At 35.9% G+C, this 22,914-nt stretch overlaps 1 pseudogene; it reads right to left on the minus strand.

Moving 5' to 3' along the window:
- Positions 1 to 20,336: 20,336 nt before the first annotated feature.
- LOC138152890 (protein FAM3A pseudogene) lies at positions 20,337 to 21,423 on the minus strand (annotated as a pseudogene).
- Between the last annotated feature and the right edge of the window lie 1,491 nt (positions 21,424 to 22,914).

Consider the following 22,914-nt stretch of genomic DNA (forward strand, 5'->3'; position numbering starts at 1 on the left):
AGCAGCAGCAGCAGCAGCAGCAGCAGCAGCAGTAGCAGCAGCAGCAGCAGCAGCAGCAGCAGTAGCAGCAGCAGCAGCAGTAGTAGCAGCAGTAGTAGCAGCAGTAGCAGCAGTAGCAGCAGTAGCAGTAGTAGCAGCAGTAGCAGCAGCAGTAGCAGCAGTAGCAGTAGCAGTAGCAGTAGCAGCAGTAGCAGTAGCAGTAGCAGCAGCTGCAGTAGCAGTAGCAGTAGCAGCAGTAGCAGTAGCAGTAGCAGCAGTAGCAGTAGCAGTAGCAGCAGTAGCAGTAGTAGTAGCAGTAGTAGCAGTAGTAGTAGCAGTAGTAGCAGTAGTAGCAGCAGTAGCAGTAGTAGCAGTAGTAGTAGCAGTAGTAGCAGTAGCAGTAGTAGTAGTAGTCGTCATAGTAGGAATACCATCCTTTTCCTAGCTTTCCTCTTACACTCAAGGGCAACACTATCCTCCCAGTCACTCTGGGTCACAACCTAGGAGTTATACTGAATTCCTCACATTCTATATCCAATCCATTACCAAGTCCTGTCCATTTTGTCTTTGCAAAGTCTCTTATATACAGCTACTCTTCTTTTCTCTGACACTATCACCCTCCTGATATTGCCTCTCATCACTTCATACCTAGATTATTGCAATAGATCTGATGGTTGGTTTCCATTAAAGTTTCTTCACATTCCAGTCCATTCTTCATTAAGCTGTCAAAATGATCTTTCTTAAGCTCAAACCTGAACATGTGACCCCATCTTTCAAGTAATCTCCAGTAGTTCCATTTCACCTTTAGGATCAAATGTAAATATCTGTTTGACTTTTAAAGCCTTTCATAACCTGATCTCTTCCTACCTTTCTTGTGTGTGTGTGTGTGTGTGTGTGTGTGTGTGTGTGTGTGTGTTAAGCATCTGAGGCCGGATTTGAACTCAGGTCCTCCTGACTCCAGGGCAGGTGCTCTATTCACTGAGCCATCTTGTTGCCCCGTCTAGTGTTCTCAATAAATTTTTTCCCTTTTCCATGTATTCTAAGATCTAGTGTTTTGCACTTCGACTGTTCCTTATACAAGATCTTCAATTACCTAAATCCATGTATTTCATTGGTTCTCCCCCATTCTAGGATTGTTTTATCTTTAAGCTTACATCAAATTTTCTCTAAAATTCTCATCTAAAACTCATTCTAAATAAAATTGCTCATACTTCATCTTGTAGTCCACAAATGCTGCCTCATTGGATTTTAAACCTGAACCTTAATTACTAGAATTTGTTAGTCTAGAAAAATAAGACATTTTTGTTTTTGATGTTTTAGGGGAATATGCCCAGTATCTTACCCAGTCCTGTACCTGACATTAAAATGTCAAAAGCAGTCCTCTGCTACTGACTCATTCTGGAACTTCTCTCAGCTCTTGGTGTACATCAATTTCCCCTGTATCATCCTCATGATGGAATATACAAACATTAGGCACAATTCGCTTTCTCATTGGTGAGCTCCTCTCTGGTCCTCCCTTTTATGGAGAGGTCCGGTTGACTAACCTTCATTCCCACCCAGGCACTGACTATCCAGACTTCAAAACTATGTTCCTTCTCTAGGTGACTTCAACTCCCCCTCCCCTGCTTTTTAGCTTTGTGTGTTGTCTTCTACTATTAGGTTTTAAGTTCCTTGATGGTAGATACTATCTTACTTCTTGTTTGTTTCGTATACCCAATACTTAGCACAGTGCTTGGCATGTAGTAAGAATTCTATAAATGATTATTTCTTTTTTCCCTTCCTAGCAATGAGATCTCTGGCTTAAAGAATATGAGTATTTTATTCACCTTATTCATCTAATTCCAAAATGCTGTTTTGAAATGTTTGGTCCAATTTATAGTACTACCAACATTATATTAGGGGTATTTTGGGCAACTTATCCGACAATAATTAGTATCAGATTTTGCCATATTTACCAATCTGGTGAGTGTGATATGAAATCTTAGAACTATTTATATTTGTGGTTCTTCTTATTATTGATTAAAAACAGTCTGTTCCATGGTTGTTTATAGTTTCCAATTCTTTTAAAACTGTTCATATCCTTTTACTACTTACCTATTGTGAAGTGACCCTTGGTTTTATATATCTGTGTCAATGTACTGTTTTATCTTATTTATCCTATATATTACCAGAGATAGTTTATAGCTCTACTTTCATTGATTTTTATTAATATTCAAGTTTTAAATTTGGTATAATTATCTTTTATGATATCCTCCATCCGTACTTTGCTCAAGAAATCTAGGAACAGTTATGAAAAATACCAATATCCATTTTTTTCTATTGAAAAAATGTTGAATATCCTTTTGAAATATATTTTGGCGAATGGATTTAGATGATTTTCTAAATCTATTTTTCCCCAAATGCCTTTACTGTCTTTATAGAAATTTTACTGAATAGAGAATCCTTCCCAAAGTGGTCTATGTCCTTGGATTTCCAAAAACAAATGGTTTAGTGGTTCTTATTTATCTATTCTCTTCCATTTAATCAATTTAATAGGCGCTCAGACTCTGCTCACTTCCAAGTCCATTCCTACTGCTTTAGATTTCACATCTTTGACTGCAGGCTTCTCATGATAAAGATGGCTACACCCTGAGAATCTCTCTTCTGATTGGTGAGTCCTTGTTTCAGACTAAGGGTTTGGGAAGCACCCAGAAATGACTGTATCTTTCATGCACTCCATTTCTTTATCTCCTCATTATGACCCTTATACTCATTCAGGTAACTTCTCATCCTCACCATTTCCAGTTCCCAATTTGTATTGTCTTCCCCTAACTAGAATATGAATCCTTTGAGGACAAGGAAGGTTTATATTTCTATCCTCAGTGCTCAACAATGCCTGGAACATAGAAATATTTTAATAATTTGATGTTAATTGATCAAATAATATCGGTACTGGTCTTAGCTCAGCAATGCAAGATATAAAACAATTCCAAGGAACTCATGATGGAAAAGGCTATCCACATCCAGAGAAAGAATTACTGAGTCTGAATGCAGATTGAAGCAAGCTACTTGCTCTCTCTCTTTTCCATTTTGTTTTGTTTCTTCTTCCTTATTATTCATTCCATTGGTTATAATTCTTCTTTACAACATGACTAATGTTTAATGTGAAGGTATATATAGAACCTATATTGAATTGCATGCCACCTTGGAGGGGGGTATGGAATTCAAAATCTTGTGGGATGAATGTTGTAAACTAAGAGTAAATAAATTAAGAAAAAGGGAAACATGGATGCTAAAAATAATATTGGGATGCTAATAGTAATGTAAAGGAGATACTAGAAATGCTAATAGATATTGGGGAAAGCATAGTAGAAAGGTGTATGAAGCCAATAGAATTCTAGAAACTTGCTCTTAGGATCCAACTTGGTGGGAATTCAAATGGGATTGAATTTCCAGAATTTTCCAGGTTACATTTATACAACTCTTTAATGTGACTCAAAAGACTGACTGTGAAATATTTTATGAACTTTATAGTTGTCTTAAATGAGATTTTCCTTTCTATTTTTGATATTTTTTATTTCTATTTAGAAATTTTAAAAAAATTTAATACTTTTCTTTTCTGGCCTTTCTTTGTTCTTTTACTATTATCCAGTTCAATTTATTTTTGAAATTATGCTTTTTGGAGGAGGGAAGATAGGGCAATTGGGATGAAGTGACTTGCCCAAGGCCACACAGGTGTGTGTGTGTGTGTGTGTGTGTGTGTGTGTGTGTGTGTGTGTTAAGTGTCTAAGGCTGGATTTGAACTCAGGTCCTCCTGACTCCAGGGCTGGTGCTCTATTCACTGTGCCACCTAGCCACTCCCGAAACAATATATTTTTATTCAATCATTCTCTGATAATTTTATTTAATTCTTTGTTTCTTTGGTTTGGCATCTTGGCAAGTCAAATAATTTGCTTCCTTTCCCCTCCTTTCTGTGAAAGTGTTTCATTATCTTTGCTAGCCATGCTTTTTGTGATTATAGTTTGCGCTCTTTTACTTTGTGGATTATCCTATTTTAATTTATTATCATTATTATTATTATTATTATTACTATTATTTTTAGCTAAGGAGTAGTCCTAGTGTATTCTGCCTGATATTTCTTTGTGACTGAGGTTCTCTCCACTAGTTGATTTGTTGTTGGCATTGTTTGAAATTAAAATTCTCAAATTCAATTGCTATATATGAGTTTAAGTTTCAATTATAGAACTTTTTCTCTGTTAGCCATATGTGAATTCATTACATCAGTATGTTTTTGTCTTTTCAAAAGTTCTGAGCAATTTTCTTCTATGGAAAGGTATTCAAGGAATGCAAAAGCGGGGAGGAAAAGAGTTTTTGGGAGAACTGAGACCTTTAGTTTATTTTTTATTTATTCTGTCTTTATGATCGATAGTTTTACTCTGTATGTAATTAAAATGTCCTTTTAATGTTATTGACTTTTTATATTTCTGCCAAATTTTCTTCTACCTCTGTGTTTTTGTCCTAATCTGTCATTTTTCAGTTACCACTTCTTTAAAGAAACTCTTTGCCATCTCTAATAAATACTGTATTGACTTTTTATCTTCATTCATTATGCATTAAGAGCTATGATTTATGACCTATTTAATTTTAATAACTTATTTTAGATATTTCACTTTCTTTTGAAGCATTTTCTTGCTTTTTGATGTAACTATTATTTTTGAGGAGTATGTAAAATTCACTCTTAAAAAATGAGGCTTTTTGATTACAGCTGGGTCCTAATTAGTGCACCATGGAATGTTTGCATGTATTCAAAACCATACTACTTGAAATTATAATTTTGTAAAATATGGTAATTGGTTCTCTCCCTATGGAAATTTGCTGCATGAATTCAAATAATTACATGACTTCATCATACATTAATCAGGGACCTAGATATAATTTCCCTTTGTATGATGACACCTCAATATATTTAGAGCTCTATTTGAATTTTACTCCTACTTACCTCTGCCTTTATTCATTTGTTTGTTATTTTAACTTCTTAGGAGGTAGGTTTATACCCTTGGGAATTTTGCCTTTCAGCCTTTTTCATGTATTCCCAGTAGCTTGTCTATGGCTTCCTTCCTCATTCCTGCCTCCTACCCAGTGGCTCCTCCTCCCCACCCCCCACAATATACAGCTTCCTTACATCCGTGTATATGGAAGCCTTGTTGGCTTGCTTCCTACAGTAAACCACAATAAGCAGAGGCCAGAAACCTCCACCCTGATTTCTAGCTTCTTTTTCCTTGGCCACAAATACTTCTTGCCTTCTATATACTGTTACATCTAGTCCACCCTTATATTTTGTTCTTACTTTCCTTCATATGTTTGGATAGAATCAAGTATCTGCTCCCTTTTATGGGATAAGGTATATTCTCATTGAGTCAATGCAATATGAAGACTTGTCAGGATACTCCACAGTGAGACTCCCTTTGAGACTCTCAAAGGGCTTCAAAGCCTGCAAATACATTTTTAAAAAGAGCATAGAAAATGTGGGATAGCATACTGTTGCATGGTAAAAATTTAACTGGACCACCTTTTTCTTGTCCTTCCTTTTTTTGTGCACAAAGAATGCCAATGCATTCCTCCCACAACTCTCAATTACATACTCTCTTATTTCTTACTGATTTAAAAAAAAGTGTGGAAAAAACATCAGAAAATCCATCAACAAAGTTATATTTATCACCTTTATATATTATATTTGTCATATAAACATACACATATATATGCTTTGATCTATTGGATTGAATATTGTCTTTCTTAAGGGGTAATAAATCCCGAAAATGGCCCTTTATTCCTTTTTGGCATGAGATAAACTTTCTTTTTGAACACAGTGACAGAAATGCATTTATAATTTATGTACAAAGCATTTCTTTTTAATGATACAAGGGGAAGATTTTAAAAGGCAAAATAGAATCAATATTGGCTAGTGGAAGTGATACTTTTTTGTAGGATCAGTGAGAAGTAGTCTTTGTTTTCAGCATTCTTGTTTCCAACTCAAAGTTTGAAATGCAGTGTCCAGCTTTTTTGAGGAATAATTGCAAGCTGATACTTAGACTTAACTTATCCATTCATTAACTTATAAACATTGATTAAGTGCTTGTGTGCAGAACATTGTGGTATGCCTTGGCAACAGGGAGGATTTAAAGTTTAAAACTAAAACATGGTATGTCTCCTTATGGACGGTATAGTTTAGTGACATTGCACTAATATTATCAGGGATACTGAATTAATAAATTTTCAAGATAGATCAAGCTTAATCACCAATGGAATGCTTCTGAAAATGGTGTAAATATAGTCTAACATCAGAATAGTTTGTTCCATTATCTCTATGGTCTTTGTAATTTCCATCATGTAACTCATTCTTTCCCTAAGAGGATAAAAAAGGAAAATTTATCTAAGGTTATGAAAATTATATATTCCTTAGGCTTAATGGAAATCAGAGCATGGTCTAGATAGAAATATCTTTTTTCCCCCTGCCTTTTGATATAATTTTTTTAATACAATATTCATCAGGAAGGCAATTTATAGGCTTTCTTATTTGTTACAGTTAGGCATTTGTGTATTCTTATTATAGATGTGAGAGGACCTGTAAGAGAAGGCAGTTGCAACTATTGGTAGAAGAATAATAACATAAACTAATAAAGAAAAAATCTTATCTTAAATGTTCATTGATGTTTGTGTACATTACTTTTATCTTCTTTCCTATTGAGGACTTAATGACAAAGCTATCATCAAAAACAAATAGAAAAAAAAACCTACTTCAGTTAGCTTATACAACATGTGTGTATATACGCATACCCATAATATATGATGTGTGTATATGCATGAGCACATTTCAGTCATTTTAATCTGAATTGTGATTTTATTGATATAAAGAATTCCTGATGAAGAAATTCCTGCTAATTTGAATTATTATCTACTCCATAAGAAATAGTCTTAGGACACTTGCTCTTCTCTACCCTTCACACTCCACTCACAGTGAGTAAAGTCACTTGCCTTAAGTCACACATCCCAGTATGTTTGAGAAACAGGATTCAAACACAAATCACCCTAACTTCAAAGTTGTTTTTATTTCTATGGCACATTGACTAAATGTTTGTTTTTGTCAATTAATCAATGTGAATTTATTAAGCACCTAATATGTCCTAAGCACTAATGAGAGTAAGAAATCAGACAGAAAAATAAATCAAGCAGTAAGTGGTTATCAACATGCCTTATACTTAGAAAACATTCAATACATATTTATCAAATAAATGTAAAAATGAATTAACAGTTCTGAGAAAGAAAGGCATTAAATATTTTGCTTTGGGAATGGAAGTCCAAACAGAAATTCAACTAATATATTTGCTAATTTTTATTCCCTTACTCTAGAAAGACTGTAATCTTTAGTGGTAACATAAAACATTGATACTTCTATAGAGGTGTTGGAGATGCTCTGTTGACCCACATTGGAATGCATATTAAATTTCACAATTCATAATATTACTTAACATTTACACATTTGAGAAAATTAAAATATTCCCTAAATACAAAGACATAGAAGAGAAAACCAAAAACACTTAGCAATTACAATTATTTAAAATCATAAGTGGCAAGCCAGGAAGATATCCTAGATTGTCATACTAATTATATTACTTCTATTTACAAAAATACAATTCACATAACCTTTGTATGTATAGCCATATCTCTATGTGATGTTAACAAAATATTAAGGAGACCACCTGGTTCAACTCAGTTACATTTATAGCTAATCCCTCACCAAAATCTTAAAATTATATTAACTCGTGGTCATTTAAAATGAAAATATTTAAAAATGAGAAAAGACTTAATCTAACATTTGCAACTCCTCACCATACAACTCCCCTTAACACTCAAAAAATGAATCTGGGTGTGATAGTAATGGCAATTAAAGATTCCCCTGTATTGGCTTGGTTTTCAAATTGATTGTATTAAAACCCAGAGTTTGTTAATCCCACCTGTGGGATGGGCTTGTTGATGTGAAAAGAAAGTCCTGAAGTGGGAGGAGCTGGTGATGTAGATTTGGAGAGACAAGAGAGAGGCGGAAGTTCTTTTTTGGAAGCTGCACCTCGTGGAGAGAGACTAAGAGAATTGCTGGTGGCCGCTTTGAATTGCCCTGGACTTTTGAGACCTGCCCCCTGAGCTGCCAAGGACTGAGGAGACATGGCTGTTTTGCTGGTACTTTGTCTGTCTGTTTTGATGTTATTTTGCCAGATTTGTCCACTGGTGAAAGACTGTCCTGTTGAAGAAGTCCTGGAACCTGGCATTTGGTTAAGAAGGCCTGAGACTGTCCTGCAGACAGAGAGTGAATACTGTCCACTGGTGAGGGACAGTACTGAGAGTGAATACTGTCCACTGGTGAGGGACAGTACTGTTGTTGCAGGGGTCTGGAGACTGTCCGGCAGACAGAATGAATACTGTCCACTGGTGAAGGACAGTGCTGTTGTTGCAGGGGTCTGGGAGCCTTTCTGTTGGTTCAGAAGCCCTGAAGAAGGATTTTCTTGTTGTATGTTTACAGAAATCCTGGGAGAGGGCTTTGCTAATGTGTTCAGGGGTTCTAGGACTGTTCTACAGACAGAGGATAAATTCATGAAGGGACTGGCAATGTATCTTATGGCCTTGCTAAGCCTTGTCTCTCCAGGAACTAAGATTGCTGAGAACTTGCCTCGTGTCAAGATGAAGAAAAGACCTCCATTTGGGTATTAAGTGCTGTGTTTAAACTTGATGTAACTCTGGGGTAGATTCAATTGTGATCCAGGGGTGGGGAACTTTTGACCTTTTTGTGTTCTATGGTTGAGCAAATGAATGTATTTTACTTATGTTTGGAAACTAATCTCCATTTGAGAAGAGGGGCTTTGTGGTGGACTTAATTAAGGTATAGCCTAGGGGTGGAGAAGTATTTGGAACAGAGACTTTGTAATTGATTGAATGATTGGAAAGTCCTGGGGTGGGGTAGGCCTTGGAGATTATTTAATCACACTTAGTAAATGCTGTATTTTGAATGATGTCATGTTTTGATCTTCTCTGTTCTGGGTTTGTTACTGAATAAAATAGAGAGCACCTATGCTGGTATTTTGAACCTGGGAAGTTGCCTTTCCTTGGCATTACATTACACTGGGTTATGACTAAATAGTTTTAACTAATTTTCTACTCTTCAGAAATTCATTCATTTCTATGTATGCAAGGATTCATCAAATATTGTTATCTTATGTAGTTTGATTCACTGTATTTATATTTCTGATTCTGCTTTCTTGCTCAGTATCAGTTTATATGTCTTTCCATAATTCTGCATGTTCTTTAAATTATTTTTATGAGATAATAATATTGTTTCATGGTTACAGCATAATTCAATTTTTCATGGCTTATTGGGCATATGGGTCACTTCCCTGTTTTTGATATTATAATGCAATGCCAGGTCAGAAGAAAAAAATTAATATAAGAATATTGCATGAAAGGGGTGGCTAGGTGGCACAGTGAATAGAGCACCAGCCCCGGATTCAGGAGGACTTGAGTTCAAAAGCAGCCTCAGACAATTAACAATAGCTGTGTGACCTTGGGCAAGTCACTTAACCCCAATTGCCCTACAAAAAGAAAAAAAAAGAATAAGGAATGCTACTGAGTCAACATCAACTACAACATTACATATTTAAGAGGTTAACTCAAAGAATCAAGAAGTGGATAAAGACATTGATATGGATTATTACTTTACTTCCCTAATCAAGTTTATACAAATTAATAATGAGAGTAAAAAACCCTAAAGAGCCTTAGAAGCATCCAGAAAATGCTTGGTAAATTTGCCAGTAGAAAAATATAACTGTCATATACAATGCTGGTTAGAATAAAAACTTGTTTCTAACTTCTTAAAGTGAGAAATTATTGACTATTGAGTAGTAATGCCTCACAGAAGTTTGGGGAAGGGAAAAAGCCATCACAGATTTATAGAAAATGTGATCAAAGACCCAACTAATCTGGTTCATTGTGAGAGTATTGACTGAGGATACATGGAAATAGTAAATGCATGAAAATAAAAAAAGATAGTTAATTGAAATTTGTAAATTATTTTGAATCAGCTAAGTATCTCCATCAATGCAGACTAGGCTGGGGTCATAAAGACCTGTCAAATTGGGCCTCAGATAATCTACTGTGTGACCTTGGGCAAGTCACTTATGTTTGTCTTTGTTACCTCTATAAAATGGAGGTAATGGGGCAGCTAGGTGGCTCAGTAAATAGAGCACCTGGCCCTGGAGTCACCAGGACCTGATTTCAAATATGGCTACAGATACTTGACACACTTAATAGCTGTGGGACCGTGGGCAAGTCACTTAACCCCAATTACCTTGACTCCCCCCTCCAAAAAATGGAGGTAGTAACATTTATATCACAAAATAGTTGTGAAGACCAAATAAGATATTTTAAAGTACTTAGTATTATGCCTGACTCATAGTAGGTTTTACATAAATGCTATTTTCTCCATCAATGACAATGTTGCCACCATATTTGGTACTTGATATATTATTAATAATTAGAAATGGCACTAAATAAAACAAAGATGGTAGCTGTACTAGACAAAAATCTCTTCTGGAGGTAATACAAATTTAAAATTTAGAAGATTTGATTCTAAAGATGTCTAGGACATTTGTAGCTTCCAAATGCTCATAATGAGTAATATATACATATATACATACATATATATACCTGGCAGTAATTACCCTCAGAAGGTGATCCAGAAAATACCTGCTATCAAGTGATACTGTTTTATGTTACTATTTATGTATAACATCCCCTTTAAAGCCTTGCCCACTGAAACTATACATAAAGTTAATGTATATTTAAGAGGAAGTAGAATCTGCAGTTAAATTGCTATTCTGGAGCATTATCTCTCATTTCTGAAGAGAAAATGATTGGAGATAGAGAGACAGAGAGTGCAGAGAATTTTTCTTCCCTTGAGATAACTGCTTTAAATCTTATGTTGCAAAGAACATGAAGAGATTTTAATTGACAATCTGTGAAAATTGAAGGGTGAGTTTGTTTCCAGTATTTAGAAATCAGAAATTATAGTGATGATTAAGATGACTCTAGCTGTCTTCTTTCTTATACCTTATAATAAAAAAACCTTGTTTTATTATTTTTTGTACTTTTCTAGAATTGCTGGCTATAAAATTAAGTTTATTTCCATGTAGGAGATTAGAGTTAAGTAAGTAAAAGCTTATGGGAAAAGACGTTTCTTCAGTTTTTAAAATAAATTATATTTAATAAGTTGGCGTAGGGGTTGGAGCTAATAGATCAGCAAATGAAAGATGCTAAAATTTTAGTAAGTAATCAAAATAAAACCTTTTCCCAAGAAGCAAGTGTGAGAATGAATAAGGAAAATTAGCTAGTGGCTAGGATGACTTCATGTAAGTTACATGGGTGGCTGCTTGATTTTTAAATCCTAAATCCTGCTCCATAGGTATCAAATGCATTTGAAGAATGTATGAAGGAAAAGTAAGACTTTCAAATATATATTTACAGCAGGCAACATCTTTCATGTCAAATGACTAAAAGAAATGGGTAATATAAGTTTCTACTGCACTCATATTTTAGCAAACAAAACAAAAATCACTAAATTCAGTCAAGTAAAATACTACTTTAAGGTCTCTTTTTTTTTCTAGGAATGTGGGGGAAAATAGGTACACTAATGCACTGTTGGTGGAATTTTGAACTGGTCCAACCATTCAGGAGAACAATTTGGAACTATGCCCAAAGGGCTATAAAACTGTGTATATTCTTTGATCTAGCAATACTGCTACTAGATCTGTATCCCAAAGTAATAAAAAAAAAAGGGAAAAGGACCTATGTGTTCTAAATATTTATGGCAGCTCTTTTTGTGGTTGTAAAGAATTGGGCATTTTAGGATGTCCATCTATTAGGGAATGTCTGAAAAATTTGTGGCAAATTATTGTGATGGAGTACTATTGTCTTGTAAGAAATGATAAGGCAAAGGATTTCAGAAAACCTTGAAAGATGTATGTGAATTGATGCAAAGTGAAGTGAGCAGCATTGTAGGAGAATATTGTACATAGTAACAATGGTAGTGATGATCAATTGTGAAAAAGGCTACTTTAATCAATATAATGATCCAAGATAATTCCAAAGGACCCATGATGAAAAATGCTATCACCTTCAGAGAGAGAACTGATGCACTGTGAGTGAGATTAAAACATACTTTATAACTTTATTTTGAATTCTTTTTTGCAGTATTGCTAATATTAAAATATGTTTTGCATGACTGCACATTTATTATTGATACATCATTGTTTTTTTCCCCAGTGGGTGGAGGAGGGGGTAGAAAGGGCAAAAATTGGAACTCAAAATTTAAAAATATATATGTATATATATATATATATTTAAAAAAGACTTTCTTCTAACAAGTGGATTTCATTGATTTGTCAAAATTGTGCAAGTTCACTTTGTATTAGTAGAGCTAGAAAATAGGGAAACTTATCCTGGTCAAAGTTTTCTGCCAATGACAAACAGCTTGACCTACCTATTCAGAGAGGAAAAAAATGAATAAAGACTATCTAGTGTCCAAAAAAAGGGAAGTTTGATGCATAACTCAGAGAATTGGCCCATGAGTATATCAATAACTGTGTGCAAATTGTTTGGGACAATTTTTATATGGTTTCATTTTGTGAAGGCAGTGGTTATGTCTCTGTGATTCTACTAACTCTAGGCTGACTCTTCTGACATTAACCAGATTGAGCTGGTTTCCCTATCTTAATTCTTTCTGTCAGTTGAGTGCTGAATTTTATGACATAAATATGTTTCATCACACATTTTTGATAGGTTTTTAATTTTGTGGTTTTGTAAAAGTGATATTACTCCAATGGAATGGAAATGAATTGTACTTCAATGTAGGTTAGTTATATTACAATGCTATTGGTGTGGTGGTCAAACATTTCAAACATCATTCAAGCCCATAATGAAACAAGATAAGTAGCAATGTGGCAAAAATAAAAATATGTTTCTGAAAATAGAAAAAACATTCCAGTGACTAATAAACCAACATTGTAGAACAACCTAATTAATTCCCAGAAAATAAACAAAGAACTTTAGACAGAACTGGAAGGGTTCTTATTGATTCTTCAATAGTGTAGAATAAGTCTCTATTTAAGGAATAGTAACCCTAGCTTGAAAACACACACACACACACACACACACACACACAGCCGCTAACTATTGTTATGAAGTAATTAAAAAAACATATTTGTAATGAGTAAGACAATATAAAGAGTGGAGTACTGAATTAATATGATGAAAGACTTTTTTTTTTACTGTTGAAACTCACTTTTTCACTTGAGTATACTAATCCTTAAAAAAAAAAACAGCAACAAATACTCCTGTTGAATATGTAATATATGATCATCTTCACACTGAAAAAATCTACCAAATGATATTTTCAGGATTTTTATTCCTAGTAGTCCTGGAAATCTTGTCCACACGGAGGAAACCATTAATTCTGTTAGATGGGTTGTTAATATCATGAGAAAATTAACTGTTGTAGAATTTCAGAAATTCCAAAATGGAAAAATGCATACTGCAACATGACTTGGATGTCATATGTCAAGAAAGGTAGTAGATAAGTAGATAGTGGAGATAAACATATTTCCATGATTGGGAAGCTTGCTTTGTTCAAACTCTATAGGAAAAAATGATCTAGAATTGTTAAAATGGATTATTTGACAAATGTTTTATGATGAAGAATGTGTTAAATTCTTGTGAATTTGATGTCAAATCAAGTAGAACAAGTAATAACAAAACAGAGGATATTTAAAGTTTTTTTTCTTTTTAAGTGCAAGATATATTGTATAAATCTCAAACTTTTGTCTATAGCTAAATCTTGGGCAAACATTGCAGCTAAGCAGTGAATGATTTTCATAATTTAAAGAGGACTAGATTACATGTGGGGAAAATACACCATACATTTAATGATCCTAAGGTTGTGATTTTAAATATTTTTCTCATGATACTATATAGCTGCAAACTAAAGAATACTGGTCTCGAAAGTATTAAAGTTGTGGGTCATTCAAAGGGCAGTGGAGAGGCAGGGTAGGTCAAAGTAGACTGTTACAATGTTTTGTCAACTATGAACTGGAAAGTGGATATAAAATATAAGGAAATTTTTATATCTCATTTTTAAAAATAATTTTTATTTATTTCATTAAATACTTTTTAATAACATTTTTACTATTTGTTTAAAAATTTCAAGTTCCAAATTTTTCCCTCCCTCCCTAACCTTTTGAGAAGGCAAATGATATGATATCAAAACATGTAAAGTCATGCAAGACATTTCCATATTAGCCATGATTCAAAAGAAAACACACAGAAAGAGCAAAATGAAAAAAAAATAACACAAGAAAAATAAAAAGGTGGGGTAGTGGGGGAATGTATGGCTCAGTCTGCACTCAGAGTTAATCAGTTCTCCCTCTTGAGGTGGATATTTCAGCATAGCTAATTTGTCCTTTTTTGACAGAAACATCTCTTCTACACAATTTATTGGTCTTAAGCTACTTGAGGGCAAGAAATGTTTTTTTTTGTTTTATTTCTGCTTAACTTTATTAATTCAATTGTTCTTATATTTCTTGTGTTACTTTTATTTTAATATCATTTTCATGATTTCTCTTCATATTTTAGTTTTTCTATATGTAAACAAATGTCATTAAACTTTTATTCCCCTTTTTTAGTATAGGAATTTAATGCTATTAATGTGTATAATTTAAATGTATATTCATGATATGAGATGATATGTAATGTCCCTGAAGAACTTAGCACTCTTGAAATTCTTACTATTATTAATCATTTTTTGCTGATGATGATTTTATTAAATGAATGCAGTTTACCAGTATGTATATGTGTATACGTATACATATAAATGTGTATACATATGCACATATAGATACATATACATATTGCCTTATAATTGTTTTGTTGGGAATTTAGCTTGAATAAAAGATGCTGAATCTAATGATAAGATTATTTCCACTTAATTCTTTTGGGAGCATTTTCAAGTGAAATAACTAAGCCAATTGAATAAATTTCAACTTTAATGTTACCCCTTGAAGAGTTTCTTGAGTAACTCTTTATTGATGTAAGTACAATAGTTATTAAAATGTCAATCAGATTCTTTAAATTATCCCCAAAAGCATTTGGCAGAGCAGTTGGATTTACTGTAAAAATGTTATGAAAAACAAGAGCTGAGAATCAGATCAATATCACAAATCCAGAATTCACATTTGTTTTTAAAAGCATTCAAGAAAAGCTATTTGGGGGATTTTCTGAAAATCATTTAAAGTCAAAGAGACAGACTGAAGAGTTCTCCAGGTTTCCACATGTAATTACTCTCTAGAAGCCTTGGACCCCATATTTCTTTAAGAGAGATATTCATTATTACTAGCACTAAATAATTTTGAATGCTAGATAGGTATGTGGTTTTAGACTTTCAAAGCAAGATCACACACACACTATCTGAGAGAATTTCAAACAGGACCCTGAGAGACCTTTTCAGAAAGTTCTGTCTATTCTAATTGCTCAAAATCCGTGAAGTTATTTAAAAAAAAATTATTTATTGAGCAACTACAGCAAAGCAGTGTGCTGGAAATCAATCCATCCAGTCCATAAACTTTTGTTAAAGCATTCTATGTACAACATGGCATGCTAGTTCATGGGAATACAAAACTAAAAACAAATTCTGGCTTCAAGGAATTTCTAGTCTACTGAAGGGATGTGCATGTGCACAGAGAAACAAATACAAATTATTTTGAAAATATGATGGATCCAGTTATTGGAAGACTTTATGGACTATGTGATACCTTAAATGAACTTGAAGATAGCAAGTCTAAGGAGTTGAGAAATTAAAAGATTCCATTATGAAAATGATGGTAGGCATTTTGCAATCCTTAGAGCAAGAAAATGGAATGAAGTATTCATATAAGTGCAGTTCTATAATGAGGAGTATATAGAGGGCAATGAGGCTGACAGGAGGAAGAAAATGGACAAGCTCAAATGCCAGGGGAGTTTGTATTTTATCCTAAATGCAATAGGGAAACATTAAATGGTATTGGTTAGGGAATTGACAAAATTGGACTTGTATTTTGGGAAGAATATTTTTGCAACTATTTGGAGAATGGAGTGAAGAGGAGAGAGAATGCAAATTTGTTTGCCAAATAGGAAATTATTACAATAGTCAAGGAAATGTTTTTGAGTGACTCAAATAGGTGAAAGCCTGTGTGAGTAGGATTCAAGGAATATTATGGAGATAGAATTAAAAGACATGACAAGTGACAGGATATGGGACAGGGTGAGAGAGTGAAGAGTCAAGAATGATTTCAAAATTATAGAAGTGGGTGACAGGTATTATGGTGATGCCTTCAACAGTAATTGGGAAATGTATAAAGGAGACATGATTCATCATTTTAAAGATTTTCTGTGAGGTCAAACAAGGTGATGACTGAGAGAAGGATGTTGAAAAGGCAAGAGTATGCTGTCAAATAGAGTTTTGGCATCAAAAACCTTGATGCAAAAGGTTTAGGGAAAGAGTGGGTAGGAAGGAAGAGGAATGAGCATGGGTAGAAAACTCTGGGAACTTTATAACAGAATGGCCAAAATAATCTAGTATGACATGGGATGATGGGGAGTGGTCTTTTTGTTTTTTGTTTTATTTTGAATTTAGGAAGGTGAAATCCTGTGAAGGTTTCAAAGCATTCAGGAAGTAGCCAGTACTTGAAGTAGATATTGAAATTGGGAGGGGAGGGATTTATTGACCAAGTTTCCAAGGAACACAGGAAGGCATGGAGTAAAGGATCATCATAGAAACGTTAACTGTGACAAGAACATGGGTCACATTTTCATCAGAGATGGGAACAAAGAAGAAAAGGAGTAGTGAATAGTGATATAATGCTGAAATTTGAAATAGTGGGAGTGAGGGAGTTTACAATGCATGCCCTCAATTTTTCTGAGTAAAGCAATAGCCACAGGTAATTTCCTTTTCCATGGGAGGAGGAGGGGAGGAAGAGAGGGGAATTTCCAACTCAAAAATTTTTTAAAGTTAAGGTTAAAAATTGTTTTTACATGAAATTATGGGGAAATAACATTAAATTCAAAAATAAATAGACAAAATGGGAGGAGGTTATTTTCATCTCTGCCATCAGTAACTCTGGATCATAGCAATGAGGGGGTCAGGAGACCTTGACTTGCTAGTCCTAGAATGGTGAAAGAATCAGTAAACCAGGGCTTCTAGTCCCCAGTGTCTTCTGGTTATAACCTCCATAGTTCTTCCCTCCAAATGCAGGTATTTGGGAGTGAAGGCAAATGGACTGAGGTATCACCCAGTTCTAGCTATCTAATAATCAGAACTCCATGGCTATCTTGATTTCAAATTCAGCACCAACTCTTTAACATTATCCCCAAATGCTGGGTAATGAAGTATACACTATATTCCTCATGAAATACAACAATTTCAGCTCTTGAATTCTGAGGCTCTGGAGGTTGTACAAGCACATGCAGCTTTCCAGAGGACTGCTGCTGTGAATAGCTTTTCAAGATTCTGTTTACACAGTATAGTGAACTCTCTATTCAGTAACAAACTAAGACAAAACATTCATAATAAACCAAGTACAGCATTCAGAATGTTATAACTTCACAACTTATACCAAAATGGCCACATAGTTTTCACCAAAGTGGTCACATAGTTTTAAGCAAAAAATAACATTCATTTAGTAACTCCTTCATTTAGTAAATAATTAATTCATTTGCAAAGTACAAAGGTTAAAGTTATCTTTTAACAAGGTGCATTCATTTAGTCAATCACAAAGTCCACCCCTAGGTCACACTGTCTTAGTCTCTTCAATCAGAAAGTCTTTCTTCTGAAACAAAGTACATTCATTTAGTCAATCACAAAGTACAAAGGCCATTCACCCCTAGGTCACAATTTAGTTACAACATATCACTCACTACTAAGTACCCTCTTAAGGGGTAGTGGAAAGTACAAAGGCCATCCACTCCTAGGTCACAAGTAAGTTACCATCTCATCTGTCAGCATTAAATACTCAAGGAGAGGTCTTTTCATCTTGATTTCAGGCAGGCTGTCAGCTTCCATGGTTCCTCTTCCATAATCCCAGCTCCTACCTGAATCCATCAAACTGTCACCTGGCTTTAAAGGAGGCAGCTCCCAGTTCCTTGTCCAGGTCTACGTGCAATTCCTGTTCTATATTGTAGCTCACAGTGTCCAGTCCACCTCAAGTCCTTCACAATTTCTGTTCCTGGGGAGGCAAGGCTTATCAAAGCCACAGTAACATACAAATACATTAACTAAGCCACAACACATTCATAAACATTTCTGGCATCCTCATCAATTCACTCTCTGCCTGTGGAATCAACACAGACCCCAAACAGACAAAGAGACAAATGGGCACTACAGTCATGCTTCCTATGGCAGCTCAGGCTGGCTCTCAGAAGTTTTCAGCAGCTCTAGCTGGTTCTCAGAAGCTCTCAGCAAAAGTTTTAGCTGGCCGTCAGAAGAAGCTCCATCACCATAAGCTCAAAATCACTTTTTCCTGGAAGTTATGGCTGGTTATGGAAGAAGCTCCACCACCATAAGCTCCATTCTCAATATCAAAATCACTTTCTCCAGCCTAGGACTCTCTTCCTCAGACTCCATGCAGCTTGCTCCAAGAACTTCTGACTCTGCAGCTTGTGTTTTTCCTTATAGAAGGTATTAGCTGCTCCTTGTTCCAGCCGCTTCTTATTACATCAAGAAGTCCATCCCACTGTGGGATTCACAGGCTCTGGGTCTTAACACTTAACTTGAAACAAAGTGCTAAGTACCTGTCAGCTTGCCAATACAAGGGCATCTTCAAATTCCATTACTATTACAGAGTTCTAGGGTGAGGAATTTTTGTTGGATGTGCTATTAGATACTAGATTATTAAATGTGAAGAAAAAAGTTGTTTCACTTAAAATCTAGCATAATAAAAACTAAAAGGAAGAATGTTAAATACCAGAAAGATGGCAAGTGCCACGTTAGAGATTCAAAGGTATTATGAAATTTTGAAACAGTTTTCAGTCTAGATGAAAGAACCTTAGAAAGCTTCATGGAACAAGTAGTATTGGAGCTGAGCTTTAAGATCCAGATGTTTGGAAATAGATTTCAGTCTTTCCAATATATTTCAACAGTCACAAAATACAACTGAAAGGTGAATCACATGAAAGGTGGGGATATTCCCTACAATATAATACTATTTTCTCTTACTTTGCCCCCTCTTTACTTTCCTTATAAAACATGTACACACTGGTGGTTATAATATTAAATTCAGGTGTAGTTTGTATTTTATAAATGAAAAACACATGTGGATGCTTGATCATTTGAAATAAAAGAGAAGGTCAATAACAGAAAGTAATATCGAAAATTTCCACAACAGCTCTATTTGTGGTAGTAAAAACCTTGAAAGAAAGTGGGTGCTTTTGAATTGGAAAAATGGCTGAATAAACTGTAGAATACAAATATAACCATATATTATTTCACCAGAAAGAGGAAATGTCTATCCTACTTCATTGTTGGTCTTGCCTTAAAACAAGCCAAAAAAAAAATCTAAGTCCAAGTTTGGAAAATAATAGCTTTATAATATGATTACCTTTATAAATTGTTTTTTTTTCAACCATAAATTCAGTTTATTAAAGGTCATTAAGAATTAACTATCAAGAATTGCATATATCCTTAATTCTCCATCTAAGAGGATGGGCCAGGAGATGTGGACATGGGGCATGGGGCAGAGCTCTTGTGTCCACCCTAAAATCATGCCATTACTCTCAGACCCTGCTAGACCAGGTAGCAGAGCCCTGTCTATAAGGAAGCAATGGGCTCTGGGAAGCAGGGCAGAGTGTGCAAGAGGAAGGTGACAAGCTGGAGAGAAGAGAGGAAGGAAGGAGAGTGGAGAGCCTTGGATGCATTAGGAGCCAAACTTGGCTACACCATGGTGTATATGTGTATGGGGTGGGGAAGGAGGGGGTGATTGACTGAAGGAGGGGTCCCCTCCCACTGGGGCCTAACTTTCCCACCACCTGTTACTTTCAGTTTCCAAGAAAGCTGGAGTGATCTGGAAAAAGTACAAGAAAGGATTCCTGGAAAGAGTAAGGCACTCAGGGAAGGGGCCTGAGAACTCTGATCCTGCTCAGGGCACGGGGGCTTCTACTGCCATCTCAGCTCCAGCCTCTTTCCCCTCATTCAGGTGGCTTTCTCCAGGGAGCAATCAATCCAGGGAGGTCCTAAATGGATGGCCCACCCAGGCAACTCAGTAGGCCAGGCCTGCTAGGAGGTAAGGAGGGAGGAGAGAGAGGCAGCACAATAGTCACTGGGTGCCTACCATCTGTTGAGGGATGCAGCCTTCGAACTCCAGTGCCTCTGGTGTTTTTGCTATTCTTCACAAGCTGTGAGGCAGTCATGAGGAAAGAAAATGATGGAGAAGGAAGGGACCACTCAGTAGCTGAAGGGAAAGGCTGGGTTCTCTCCCATGGCAATCCAGACTGTCATTGCTAATTAGCAGGGGGGCCCAGGGCAACTTATGTTAACTTCTCTGAGCCTGTTTCCTCCTCTGTAAAATGGTCTTCACTTTGGCCTACTTTCTAGGGGAGTTTAAGAGTGGGGGAGAAGGGGGAATCCATTTCCTTGGGTCCAGACTCTGTCTACAGTGGAGTAGGCCCCCTGGCCTAAAGAGTGAAAGAGAGCATTGTCCACTTTTCCCCAACTAGGGGCATTCTTGGGGGAGGCCCCTACAGACTTGCTCAAAGGGGCTCTTGTCCTGAACTCCTTTGGCACCAACAAATACCCAGCTGTCCCAGAAGGCCGGTTCCTTAGCATTTGTGCTGCCCAGCTCACTGAAGATTTTCCTGGTTTCATCATTCATCTTGGTGGCTGGGTCATCATAGGAAACCACAAAAACCACTGTCCCTTCATGGAGTGGCCAGATGAATTTCAGCAAATCATTGACATTTCCAGCCCACATGTCAAAGGATCTGGCCTCAAGAAGTTCCCCATTTACTCCATTTACCAGGGCAGTGTCCAGCCCATGTCCGACATTGTCCTTTACACTTCTCATTAGCATCTTATCCTCGAGGAAGATCTTGGGTCCAATGACATTGGTGGTCTCACTGACCACATGGAATGCCAGATGCTGTTCAGTTCATGGCTGGGGCATGCCACAGTTATACTCCCTGGCCCACGTCTCTGCTGTCACTGCATTCTCAGGACTACTGAAGAGCTGCTGTAGCCGAGAGAAGCCACTCCCATGTGTCCCCAGGAGAATCCTGCCCATGATCCAGGTGAGTTCAGCGGTAAGAATCAGCACCATAATGTGCAGGGGGCCTGCCACCCTCATGGCACCGGGGTGTATGAGTGCGCATGCATGTGTCAGAGAGACAGAAACAGAGACAGAAATAGAGACAGAGAGAGATAGACAGAGAGAGAGAGAGAGAGAGAGAGAGAGAGAGAGCTTTATAAATTGAATCCTGTCAGCAATGAAATTTGTGGCACTAAGATTTTTTGCGATTAGAATTTCTTTACTAACTTCGGATTATTTTTAATGTACCTGGCCCTAAGGATTCACATTGTTAAAAGAAGTTTACATTAAATTCATTTTTCAAAAAAGTACTCTAGTACTTCAAACATCTGTTCATTCATCTGTCCGAGTATTGCTTCCATGGATAAAAAGCTAAAAAAACAACCCCACAAAACAAAACAAAACAAAACAATAAAAACCCCAAACCTTCAGAACCATTTACTTTAAATTTCTCATCTTAGTGATACAGAAACTGAATCTCTGAGAATTAAAGTCCAAGTCCAAACAAATAAGGGGGCAGAGGTGGGATTTGACATTCAACTGCTTTACTCCATGTCCAGTGTTGTTTCATAGCATTATTGATTCTCAGAATTGGAAAGAAGTGTGTTGTCATAGATAGCAAACTGGTTTGACACTAGGAAGACCTGGGTTGAAGCTCTGCTTCTGCCAAGTAATGACCCTGGACAGGTAGGTCTCTACTTCTCAACACAGTCTAGGCAACTCATTAAGATTATAAATTCAAAAGAAAGTGCCTTGTACTGTAAAGACAGTTTTTCTTAATTGAGAACACCCCATTGTAGTGACATCATAGGTTTATTTATGTCCCTCTTCCTGAACAGGGTTGGAAGGGATCTCCAAAGTCCTCTAATCAACCCAGACTAGGATAAGAATTCTCCCTCCCCACAAGTGACAATCCTACCTTTTCTTGAAGACCTCCAGTGAAGGTAGCACTTACTCAAGTTTTCATAGCTTTTGATAACTTAGAATTACCTTTACATCATGATGAGATATGAAAGGAGGAATTTAGTTGAAAAGTTCAAAACAAATGCTAATTGGATCTGACATTTCATCAGGAACTGCTCATTAGAAAGTCTTTCCCACAGATACAAATCTTCAACAGACCTAAAATTCAGAGCTGCTTAGGTATCAGAGAGGTTAAATGATTTGTCCATGGTCACACAGCCAGTATATGGAAGTCAAGACTTAAAATAAGGTTTTATTGAACCCAAGTCTGGTACTCAATTCACTAAACTGTCTCCAACTATTAGAAATAATTCACTTAGTGGAAATGTTTTAAATGTATATTTCTATATGACTATTGGTCAATCCTGGACATGGCAAATCTTTTATCTCAGTTTGAGCTTTACTTTCCTAATTTTTAAAATAGGAATGATATTTGTGATATGAGCCTCAAAGGATTATTGTTAGGTTCAAAAGAGATAGTGTATGTAAAGTGATTTGTAAACTTGAACATGTCAAAAATCATTGTTATCAGTATTATTAATCAAAACAACAACTTCATGAAATTCACTGG

This window comes from Petaurus breviceps, unplaced genomic scaffold (assembly GCF_028583685.1).
Source record: "Petaurus breviceps papuanus isolate PSGF00001 unplaced genomic scaffold, PetGlider_PUasm1.0 90977, whole genome shotgun sequence".
NCBI classification, from domain to species: Eukaryota; Metazoa; Chordata; class Mammalia; order Diprotodontia; family Petauridae; genus Petaurus; species Petaurus breviceps.